An 11,995-nucleotide genomic window follows, 5' to 3' on the forward strand; every position below is an offset into this window, starting at 1 on the left:
TCGTTCCATCATCTGCTTTCAGAGATGAAGCAGAAACAGAAGAGTATTTAACATGTAGGCACACCACTGCTTTATACAGCAGCAGTAACAACATTCTTGTCTTCTTTTTTAATATTCTTAATAGAATATTAAAAAATTTTTGAAGACTATTAAGCTTTTTTTTTTTTTTTTTTACCATGACAGCATTGGTCTGAAGCTTTTACAGAACTAAAGTAAAGCATCAGGATGCTTACTCCTGAGGGACAGTTCAGAGCCTAGGAGCAGACATATCAACCCAGACTGCCAGTTTATCCTCTCCCCTCTCTCACTCTTATTTGCGTAACTTGACATGCCTCTACACTAGACAATAAAAGAGAACAAACTCAATAGCTAACAGTCCTAAACTTAATAATAATTGACTGTATTTTTAATAGATATCTTTCAGCAGATGCCTCACCATTCACCCTCCAGTCACTTGTTTGTGATTACCCACTGTTGTTTATGACAGCGACAAAGTTAACCTGGGGATAGTGAGACTGTAAGGAATTGGATCTCGGACTCTTTAGCTGCATTTGCCTTCTGCCCAAAAATGTAACCTTGCTCGTAAAAGTAGACAGGTATGTTTTTCTTACCTCTATTATTCTATATATACCAAGGCATTCTTAGCAGTAAGATAATGTGTTAGCCTGTTTTTGTTCTGCTTCCCCCTTCCCCACTCCAGTGTTTCCAAATTAAAAATCTATATTGTATGATATAAAGCAAACGTGTGTCATTTTAGCAGCAAGATAGAAAATAGAAGTTACGGTCAAAGTAAATACTATCCTCACAACTGAATTGGAAAAAAAATGAATCAGAGGTCTACAGATTGCTTCAAGTGCAGATTGTCAAAACATATAGAATTGATGCCCATACAAGTAACTCAAGAACACCACTGGAATTAATTTCCTTAGCTTTAATAACACACAATTCAACCAAAGGCTGAAACTTCCAGAGCTTAAAGAAATACGCCTGGACACAAGCCATCTGTATCACCAGCAGTCTCTTTAGAGGGGAAAACCTAAATCTGATAAAGATGTGAGTTTCACACACAAAGGTGTTTCATGATGAACATCCTGTTTTGTTGTTCTAGCAAAAGCAGTATCATCAAATAACTTACTCTGCTTCCAGTCATGGTGATGTGACAGTGAGTCTACGTGGTCTGTCCTGGACGATCTCCATAGGTATTTCTTGCTCAAAAAGCTTTTTGTAACACTTAGCAATCCGGTAAGGACACTCGCGTCAAAAAAAGCTCTTGTTCACTTAAGGATGGGACCAAGAGTGGGTTCAACCTACTACTTTTTTTTTTTTTCCTTAAAGACTGTTAAAACTGACCGCAGTTCAATTTGCATGCCAGAGACTATCTCCTCTGGCTGGATGTCTCCCAGAGTTTCAAGGATTCTGATTAATTATGGAGAACTGGAAGTAAACATTAGCTCCTGAGGTTCTGGTGTTCACATCAGTTCTTTCTCTGGCAGCACAAGCTGAACTGACGCTCACCACCTCAGGTGGAAGTACAGAAAACCTGCAAGAGAGCACGTGAGTGCTCTGCTCAAGTCTGACTCAGTGAAGTAGGATTTCCTCCCTGCAGCAACAGAACAGTGCTTGAATTTAAAGAAAGAATGGTGCTGGTTCCACAGAAGATGATTCTGCTTTATGTCAAGAGGCAGCAGCTTTGTTTAAGAAAAAAAATCTGAAATCAGTAAGATGAACCCACTACTAGCAGAGATTTTATCTTTTATGTACTGGAAAAGTCAGTATAGGTACTAACACTGACCACAGTCTAGAAGTCTTAGGTCAAGCATGCTCAAGTTGAAATCAGAAATGAAAGTTTGCAAGCTGAAGTTACTGCCGCAGCCAGCACCTGACACCATGCAGATTGTATTTGCTGATTTAACTTTGGAGAGACTGAAAGTAAGCTGCAACATGCTCCAATTTCAACAGTTCTATCATAATGCATGTGCTCAACTTGCTTTTCTAAGTATTCAGAACAGAGGCTGAAAGTTACCGAGACATTATCATATAATACTACTACTAATAATTTATTTTTACTTATATGTATATAAAAAAGGATATTTTTTTACTGTAACAGGGAGACTAGCCACCAGTTCCATGGAAGATTTTAGTTCAAGATGCCTATTATTTAAATTCATAATGTTGAAAATCAGCAGGGAATTATCTGTACTGCAGTAAAATATTCACTAAAGAAATGCAGTTTAATTATTAAATAGTATTAGAAAAAATCATTACATGCTAACAGTTATTTGTACATACTTTGTACAAATTTGTACATCATTCGTACATATTTGTACATCAAAGTAATGTTCACCTTAAAGCACAAAAAAATGCATAAGCTATAGTAACTTACAAAACTACAGTTGATTAACTTGATGCAAACCTTCAAGAAGTTTACCGTTTCCCTTTATGCTTTCACCTTCTCCCTCCAATAACACTGATCTCTCGCTTCCTGAGTAAGCTCTATGACAAAGTTAATATAAAAGCTGATTTATAAATGCTATATCAGTAATCGTGGAGAATTCTACAGTCAGTCACCACCTCAAATACATTCATAGGCACCACAATTTCAAACATTTTTCTTATTTCTCTTGCGGTTTTTTTCTTTTCCTGTTTATATTCCAGTCTTCTGTTTCACAGCTCTCCCTTTTCCTTACTTTGAAAGCTCTCTCCCACACCCACAACACATACATGCGTGCATTATATACGTACACCTGGCTGGAGAGAAAACAACCATACATACATAAAAAGTAAAACCTAACGCCTGTTTTTCCCCATGACTTGCTGTAACAGTTTCAGCCGCTGATGACTCTGGACCACACATTTCAGTGGTTCCTGATTGTACTTGCAGCTTAAGCACAAAAATGAAAACAAGCCACTCCGAAGATTGTTAGGCCAATACTACAGGACCTATCTTAAAAGGTTTCGCTCTTCTTGGAGCTCATCAGCTGTAGGTAACGGCCTAAATAAGCAGCTTTTCCTCCTCAGATTGGAGGGGAAGGAGACTATGTAATTAATCTCAGCTAACAGAGCAGCCGTTATATTCTCACACTAACTAGAGCCACCATCCAAGAAGTCACACTCCTTCCCTACCTGCTACTGTAACGACATGCTACTATGTGAGAGACTATGAACTTAAAACTTCATCATTTGGGTTCCGTATCTGCAATTTCAGGTGCTTCCTCACTGCTTCTTGATTACTGAGTCACTAAATCTGTTAGAGGGGAAAAAATATCTCTCAAGTAAATTGTTTTATTTTTTATTTCCACTTTTAAGAGATACCCCAAAGGAAATTCTGACCTTTATGATTTGATAACCGTTTCCAGACATCTGTTTGCATTGAAATGCAGCCTAATCAAGCTGAACAGAAGAACATAGAAACACAATAATTTATGAATTATTAAATTTGAGTTGTTCAGATTCTTGATGTTGCATTTTACTAGCAGAAATAATATTTGATATCACTGGTAAGACAACTGCATTTGTTGTGCGAGGGTAAAATTGTGCTTATACCTATTTGTGTTCAGAAATTAAATAATTTAAAAAAATTCAGAATAGCAGTTCGGGCCATATTTTGATCTTAAATGTACTCAATTCACATGGAAGGAAGTTTAGGAACTTTCTGCCAGTTTTCTAATTAGAAGAATGCATCTTCACAGGTGGTTTAACAAGAAGCTTTCATCCCCTGTCAGTTCATTCACTTTTACAAATTTGAATGAACCTGTCATTGGGATGAAGACACTGAATAAAAACTCAGGGCATATCTGTACTTGCAGAAAAAGGTTATTGCTGTTGCATCAGGTTTAGTACTTCAATCATCTGTTTTGGGCTTCTGAACTTGTATGGCTTCAACTGTCATTTGATTTAAAAAAATCAAATTATTTCTAAATTGTCATAATGCTTTGTTAAAGTATAAAAGTTAAGTTTATTTATGATATGAGTATCATTTATTCACCTTCGATGGATTTCAGTAGAAAGATGCTGAAGTATTTTTACTTTGTCTTTACTAAGAATTTGAACAAAAACCCCAAAGATTGATTTCATTCCCTCATCTCCCTCTCTGTCTATCCAAAACACCTGAATCTGCCTACTCATTTCTTTGTTCTTCATCCTCTCTTGGTTCATATTTTGATCTCCCTTTTATCTGCAGTCAAACATTAATATATGCAGTTGATTAAAGGTATTCTTCCATTCCCCAATGCCTCTAATTAGGAAAAAGAAATTGATCTAGAAGTTAATACAGAGGGACACATCTAATGCACTTAGACCAAAATCCAGGAAGACAAAAAGATAAGCCTTTTATACTCATGCAAGTAGACTGGCAACATATTTTAAAGTTTGTTTTAACCATTCCTGATAATTGTCTTAGTTTAACTTAAAATTTCAAATTCTGTTCCCATCACCATATGGGATAAGTAATCAAAGCAAAAGCAATGGCACACAGAAGTATTAAAAATACTTTAAAATGTTGCTTCTGTATCTGTTGCAACAGGAGTAACAGAGCATCTTTGAGAAATAATATGAATCTTCCTAATTTCCTAAAAACTTAAAAGGTCCGGATCTCACAGATTTTTAAAATGAAGCTTTCTTAAAAGTATGGGACTCAAATGCTTGCATAAGACCTTTACAAGTCAGAACTGACTTCAGTCTAGAAGGGCGTAAGTGGAAAAAAAAACCCACTAAACTAAGACCAAGAGAATGGATTATAACTTGGCAGTGAAATTCTATACAAATCAATGTTTTTTCGTTGTTTTTTTTTTTAATACAGTGGCTCAAAAGCTACTCTTAAAGAAGATTTTGCAAAACCATGCAATATTATACAGTAAACTTTCTTGAAAATGAATGGGCAATCAAGTAGTTTAGGGGAAAAAAAAAACAGTATTGAGAACTACACATTTCCCTACTCCATGCCTTGCTGCTTCTGTTTAAACTGTAAGATTTTTTTCAAGGCACAAAATAGCATCTGTTTTGTTTTTACAGGACACTGCATGCAGCAATACATCCTCAGCCAGTCCTTATTGCTTTAATTTACTGTTATGGAAAACAACCTTAACATTGGTCTGAGCCCCACGAGGAGACCAGCAATTTTATCTTCCCAACTAGTAAGAAATTGGTAAAGATTTTACTAGAAACAAGAGTATTTAACCACAGGTTTCTTTCAAAAACCTTTTAACACTATTTTAAAAAGAAGTTCCAGATTACCTCAAGACAAGATAGAAAAAATTCAAATCCAGGTAGAGTTCCAAACCATTCCAATTATTGTAACACAAGATTTCACTTCACATATGTAACTGTTTGTTCAACACCCAGACAGACAGAAATCCCTGCCCTGAAGAATTTACAGGTCAGGTGCAAGACTACAGACAAGCTGATGAAACCAACAGCTGGCACCGTATTATTCATAGCCTACTTCCTGGGAAGTTTAAGGCACAAAACCAAAGAAAGGTTTAAAAGAACATTATAAGGTATTATTTTAGGTACATAGCAATACATATTCATATTTAGTAAGCAGGGAATTGTTAAGCATGGGGAACAGCAAAACTGGAAGCTATTCAGGACAACACTGCATGTTTAAACACACACTGCATAGCCTGATCTGTTTCCCAGCAAACTAAAAGAGAGGATGCATAGCAGTAGGACACAGAGCACCTAGAATACAAAAATGCTTTTCTTGAATAACTGGAAAGACATCACAAACTCTTATTTTTCTTTATTGCCCAAAAGCCTAAGGAATAGAAAGAGGCTTTTACAACCTGCCCTGGTGATTCTGAGACTGAAGTTAAAAGTAATGCCTACACATAAGGTTTACCATAAGCCTGCAAACAAGAGCAAATTTAGCAGTTAAAATTATTCCCTTAAAATAAAGCAATGTTAACGTTAGATAAGAAATGAAATATTACACCATGATTTTCAAGCAGTAAGAACTTGGAAATACCCTAATTAATAGCTTACCTCTCCCTCTCAGGAAGGGAAGATTCATCTTCTTTATAACACTGGAGGGGATTTCTGTGCAATCTGTGCTTCTCAGCTTTTCCAACGTGAATCTTACAAAAACCTTTCTAGCCATTTTAATCTGCAGGTTCCCAGAGATGCTTATTAGAGCACAAGAGAAAAATTCTAAAATTGCCTCTTCACCAAACTGAACTATTTATTAGGAATTGTTTTGAGTTACTTTTTTGCCCTTTTCTCTATTAACCTAGATTAAGCGATCGAGCATGAACAGAGTAAGGAATGCAGCACCAGCAGGATACCACACAAATGTGAACTCTGACAGGACGCAAACTAATCCAGATCTCGTGCTGGTGGACAACAGTATAGTGCATAAACACTACTCTCCTCCCAATTCATCCACATCAATATTAGACAATACCATTTTCAGTATCTGTCATCGCCTCTAGTTCTGTATCACTTGCTACCATCTTCATCAATCACTAGTAATCCATGCAAGACCTTCCCTCCCCACCTCACTTCAGATGTATTCACCTTACATTAAAAGATTCAGCACATGAGAAAAAGTTGACACAAACTGCTCCTTTGGCACACCCATAGAAATGCTAAGTTCCAGCCAAAGGGGCAGTGACAATGTGAACTCCTTTCAAAATCACAACTGAATTAGAAGGGGAAAAAAGCTTACCCAATTTTAAATCTTTACATAGTGATCATTTTATCTCCTACATTAAAATGTAAAATCATCCTCACCAAATTCACAAGCCTACAAAGTGTTGCCACTACCAATGGGAAAGTGAACACGTGTATAATCCCAGGTAACTTTGGTTTTGTCTGAGCTGCCAGAAACATACAATACCTTCTTCAGAAATTTGGCTGTACCCAAACTAGTTGTCAAAAACCACCAGTGCCTCCCTACTGCCTCTGCATTTCCTTTGATGTCATCATTCTATAAAATAAAGAAAGACAAACCCACAATAATTAAGATTCCATAAGCACTGCAACAAAGAAAAAAATCATATAAATAAACTCAAAGAATAGTATTGCACTTCTAATGTAGCATTCTGCCTGTCCCCAAAACACCTCTCCCTGGATAGAGCACAGCTAGTTTGCTCCACTTTGCAATCCTTGTTAAGCCTCTCAAGATGTGCTTGCTCATATTGCAAGGTATTAGAAAAAAAACAACCCACCCCAAACCATATTTTGGTTGCATTCACTAGGTAACCAGGGCAAGAAACATTTTAATGCGCATCCCAGCCAAAACCAGGACATGTGCGCACCTCATAGCACACCTGCTTCCAAATAATTTGCTGTCTGCACTGCTATACAACCTGTACGACCACAACCATAACAAGTTAACAGATACTACTACCCAGTCAAGCTTTCTTAATGTTTACTGTTGCCGTAAGTTTCTTCTCAGTGTATATTCTGTTGTCACTAGAAACTGACCTACAAGCAGTAACACAGAACGCAGTATAGTAGAACTGGAAACTTCATCCCTTCCCTGCCTCCCATCTAACTTATCTTCGCAGACTAAGTTACAAAAACCCTTTTAGATTATTCAGCCCTTAACATTCAGCTCTACAGTCTTCTATCAATGTTCCCATGTACACATCTGTAACACTGACTCTGTACACTGTATATAACATACAACATTGTCAGCTGCTTTTCTAATTATCTTCAATTTAACATTCCAACTATCTGACCAACTGTGGACACAAATGAAGTTTTGTTTTCTTTCTTAAGAAATGAAAACCAAAATAAGCCAAATGTGAAACTTAATTGATCATGCTTGCCATTGTGTTCTGTAAAATGATGAGTTCTTACCCCTTAGCTTTGTAACTTTTCTTGTTTAAAAAAAAATTTTAGGGACTAGGCTCCCTCACCATTTGCTTTCTGGCAAAACAGCCTTCTTACTCCTCAGCCTCTTAAATGAAGTAAAAATCTGCACCTGAAAGCAGCAAGACTGATAAAGACAAAAAAAAATACTTCATGCTTGCAGTCAGTAACTACCTGCAGTAAAGCTATTATGATTTTAAGTGGTTTTTTTAACTATAGTACACACTTTATTCACCCAATCTTTTTAAAATTTAGACATGAATTGGTACCTGCTGTCATTCATTTCCTAGATATGAAACATTTCCTAACTCCATTCATTTCCAAAGAGAGACAACTGGCCAAATAAAATTCCACAACAGATTATTACAAGGTTTATTAGCATTTCTTCCAGATTTAGTTTGCCTAAAAATTTTCACTGCTGCAAGTATTTTTATAAATCTGTATTACTTAAGCACAGCCAAGAAATTAAAATACTGTCATCCATTCTAGTAGCCCCTGATAGCCCACAGGACTGGAAAAGATCCATGAAACAATATACTAAGTTTAGCCACAGTTTATCAGTTTAAACACTAAACCAAACACAAACAATACAATCACGATTTCTTCTCCCTGGTACTCAATGGGAAAAGAAAAAATAAGTAATAGCTTAATACAAATATTATAAATTCAAATCCTTATCACCAGATAAAATAACCCTGAAACCACAAAGAAAAAAAAAAGTGGCAGGGATAGATAATGGTAAGAGAACGAGGCTGTGCTGTGAGTGGAATGCTGAAAGCCAACCATTCACACCTGCTGGGAAACTGTGTCTGCCTCTATCAGGTGATGTATTCTGTAACTACAAGGATAGTGTCAATGCTACAGACTACCATGTCCGAGCTACAAAAATTACCTTTCCTTCCAAAAAAAGTTCTAGGAAACCGTTTGCAAAAAGTGCCTTATCTGAACACATCATTTAGGTTCTACAAAGCTTGTAACAGACCAGCCACATGAAGCCAGACTCTCTGAACCATCCAGAGTATGTGCTGTGCGCTCTGGTTAACATGCCAACTAATCCGAAGTTGTTGGTTTAAACTTCAAGACCTGATTTTCTCTCTCTTCAAAACCTGTCAGCTTGCACAACATGCAACAGATAACATATGGCCATGGCTAGAAGGAATTGTAAGTTGTCAGTCCTAATGCCACCCTGTGGTACCGAGTGTATAATATAATTAAAGTGATGGGAAAATCATGCTTTTATGATACTGCAAAAGCCTTTGTTCTTGCATTATGGCTTCTTCCTAAGTTTTCTATACCATTCATCATTTAACTTCTTAAAATTTATGTTGTTATTGCAACACGTAGGTTCTGTGGTAAACCAGATGCCTGAACATACTAGCTGCAGCACAGACAATATACAAAGGAATTTACCATTTTAAATAACCTACAGCCTAAAACAAGAAGCAGTTTGCTGCAAAAAAAACAGGGGGGTTGAGACAATACTGACATGGCTTCTGTATTCATCACAACAAAAACTCTAATGAACAATGAGGGGGTTGTCACAAGGCGCTTACACAGAGGTCTACTGGATGTGCCCTCTTATACGTGAGATAAGTAACAAGCAGACGACAAATTCCAGCATCCCCAACACAAGAGTGGGAAGCTGCCTTCTTGGTACTGAACAAGGCCTCAGCAGCTGATTGGGGATACATCATCAAACAGCTATACAACAAAGACAAGAATCCTATGTACGATAAAGATAAGAAGCAGAAATCCCAAAGAGGATTTAAATAGGACAAGCTACCTCTGGAGCAGCATCCTGGACAGATGAAAGCATAGCAAGAATGTAAGGGTCAAAAGGAATGATGTTGCTGGAAACATGATGTGAATTGACTAGTCTGGAAAAGAACTTCAGAAAAGACTGTAGCATAGGCCACAGACAGCCTTCGCCAACTGTACATGTTCTGGTGAGAGAAATTACTGCTCAGACTGCCCTACACTGTCTATACTGATTAATTCTCCTTTTTCCAGCTTCCCTAAACAGGAAGTCTTCAGGCCAGTAGCATGTTCGCCCTTTTATCTAAATTCCCCAAAATTAACTCAAAATATCCTTTGGAGAAAACGCAAAAAGCAACAGCATTAAACCAACGCTTTTGAGTTACCTCCTTTCCTTTGGGTGTACATTATGAAGCCACCTAGCAGTATAGGATCATACACGCTTATCAGGGAAAAGAAAGAAGGGAAGGGGGGAAGAGAAGGCCCAGTTCTTCAGTCCAGCATTTCCCAATTTTTCTAAAACCCGGAACTGAGACTTCTGACTTTTTGAACCACTGGTTCAGGCACATGGAATGTTCTGTCACTGGGCAGCCACGCCAGACAGAGCATCAGACTGTAGAGTCAGTTTTAGGAACCAGAGTAAGAAAACTGAAAGTACAAAGCATTTTTAAAGGGCAATAATGCACAACTATTGAGCAAATTCTAACGTTAATAACTCTGATTCTATTAGACATGCATTTCAAGCAGCACAGAAATAACTTTCAAAGTATCCTTGTGCTTTCCAGCCTGTTCTCAGTGGCTCACCAATCCCCGCCGAAAGAAGAAAGTACTACGCTGGTGCTCTGTGTACCACTTAGGTTTTCTTAGCTCTCCATAAGAATATTCACCAGCTTCACCTCCCCAGCTAAGGGACCTAAATCAAACTTGCACAAGAAGCTAATTGAAGGGATTTTTTTTTTTAAAGCAGGATTGCATCTCATGTAGGAGTATCTTATATATCCAATACTTCACATAAAATGCAGAAATCACCACCTTGTGCCAGAAGTTTGTAATAGATGAAAAATTTCAATATCAGTTACGTGTGACAAACAGGCAACTGGTATCAGTTACATAATACAAGTTTTTAAGCTCCATACTCCAGGTAGTCACAACAGATCACATTACCTGAATTACACTGAGAAGTCTCTTAGGGCAACTTCCACTTTATGGGGCTCAGCTCCTTCTTCAAACATTTAAAGCCAATCTAAAAAAAATGGGGGGAAAAAACCCAAGCTTTTTTATCAAGAAAGTAGTGGTTTTCCGCAGAAAAAAATAACACTGCCACCCCGATTTTGCCGTTACTGCTGTGATTATGCTACTTTTGCCCTGATTGTGTCTCCCGTTAATTACAAAGGAACGAAGCCTGCAGGTTCTACGCGAGCATCTGTCAGCTACAAGATGCGCCAACCAGGCACAGCCGAGAGCCCCGGGGCACCCTGACCGCTCCCGCCGCGAACCGCCAGCCTCGAGACCGGCGGGCCCGGAGCGCGGGGCAGGCGACCCGCCAGGCTCCCCCAGGTGTCCGCGGCTCCCCTCCGCCCATGGCGCCCGCGGTTCGCTCCGCCCGGCGTTTCCTCCGCGCCAGGCCCGGAGCCCGGCGAACCTCCGCGAATCCCGCAGCTCCCGCGGCCGAGGCGAGGGGCTCCCGGCTCAGTGCCGGCCCCCAAGACCTCTGCGGGCAGGAGGGGCGCCCCCCGGACCCGCCCGTCCCCGCACCCCGGCCGGGTAGCGGCGGGGGCCGGGGCACCCTCCTCCCCGCAAGGCCCCGCACCCTCCCACCCCGCGGGCGGTAGCGGTGCCCGCAGCGGGCCCGCGCCAGCGCCCGTTTCCGCCGCGCCGAGCACGCACCTCTGCCGGGGGGCGGCGGCCGGGGGGAGCGGGCTGCCCGGGGCGGGGGACACGGCGCAGGCGGGCTCGGGCCGCCGCTCGCCGCCACGCCGGCGGCCGCACGGGCACGGCCGGCCGTACCCCTCAGCCTCCGCGCTCCAACGGACCCCGGCCGCCTCGCGCCGCCCAGCCAATCCAAGCACGCCTCCGCAAGGGCGCGCGCACTCTCGCCAATCTGAGCCCGCGCCCACCTCACCCCCCCCGTCCGGCGTCTCCAGCCAATCAGCAGCTGAGGCAACCGGCCCCGCCCCTCCCGGTCCGTGCGGCGCCGCCTAGCCGCCAATCGGGAGGCAGACGCTTCTCCGGCGGCGGACGTGCGTGCGCTTCCCCCGCGCGCTCCCCGTTCCCCTCAGCCAATCGGCGGCCGAGGCCCTGCACCGCCCGCGCGCGCTCTCCTTGCGCCAACGGGCCCCCGGAGCGCTCGTGCTCTCCGGCCAATCAGCGGCCAGCGCGGCCTCGCGCGCTCCCGCCCGTGGCACAACGCGCGCCGCCGGCCCCC

General features: G+C 40.9%; 1 protein-coding gene across 18 annotated transcripts in view; it reads right to left on the reverse strand.

Moving 5' to 3' along the window:
* The window catches only part of DTNB (dystrobrevin beta), a 214,998-nt gene extending 203,339 nt beyond the window's left edge, over positions 1-11,659 (reverse strand). For 10 of the 18 annotated variants that reach the window (XR_008822463.1, XR_008822462.1, XM_056342517.1 and 7 more), the window contains exons 1-2: positions 11,458-11,659; positions 10,735-10,813 (exon numbers count right to left, since the gene is read on the reverse strand). The gene's annotated coding sequence lies outside the window, so the exon portion shown is untranslated. Of the gene's footprint in view, positions 1-1,135; positions 1,616-10,734; positions 10,814-11,457 lie in introns of those variants that run through there. The other 8 variants (XM_056342522.1, XM_056342525.1, XM_056342521.1 and 5 more) reach the window with 3 other exon arrangements.
* Between the last annotated feature and the right edge of the window lie 336 nt (positions 11,660-11,995).

Source organism: Falco biarmicus, chromosome 6 (genome assembly GCF_023638135.1).
Source record: "Falco biarmicus isolate bFalBia1 chromosome 6, bFalBia1.pri, whole genome shotgun sequence".
NCBI classification, from domain to species: domain Eukaryota; kingdom Metazoa; phylum Chordata; class Aves; order Falconiformes; family Falconidae; genus Falco; species Falco biarmicus.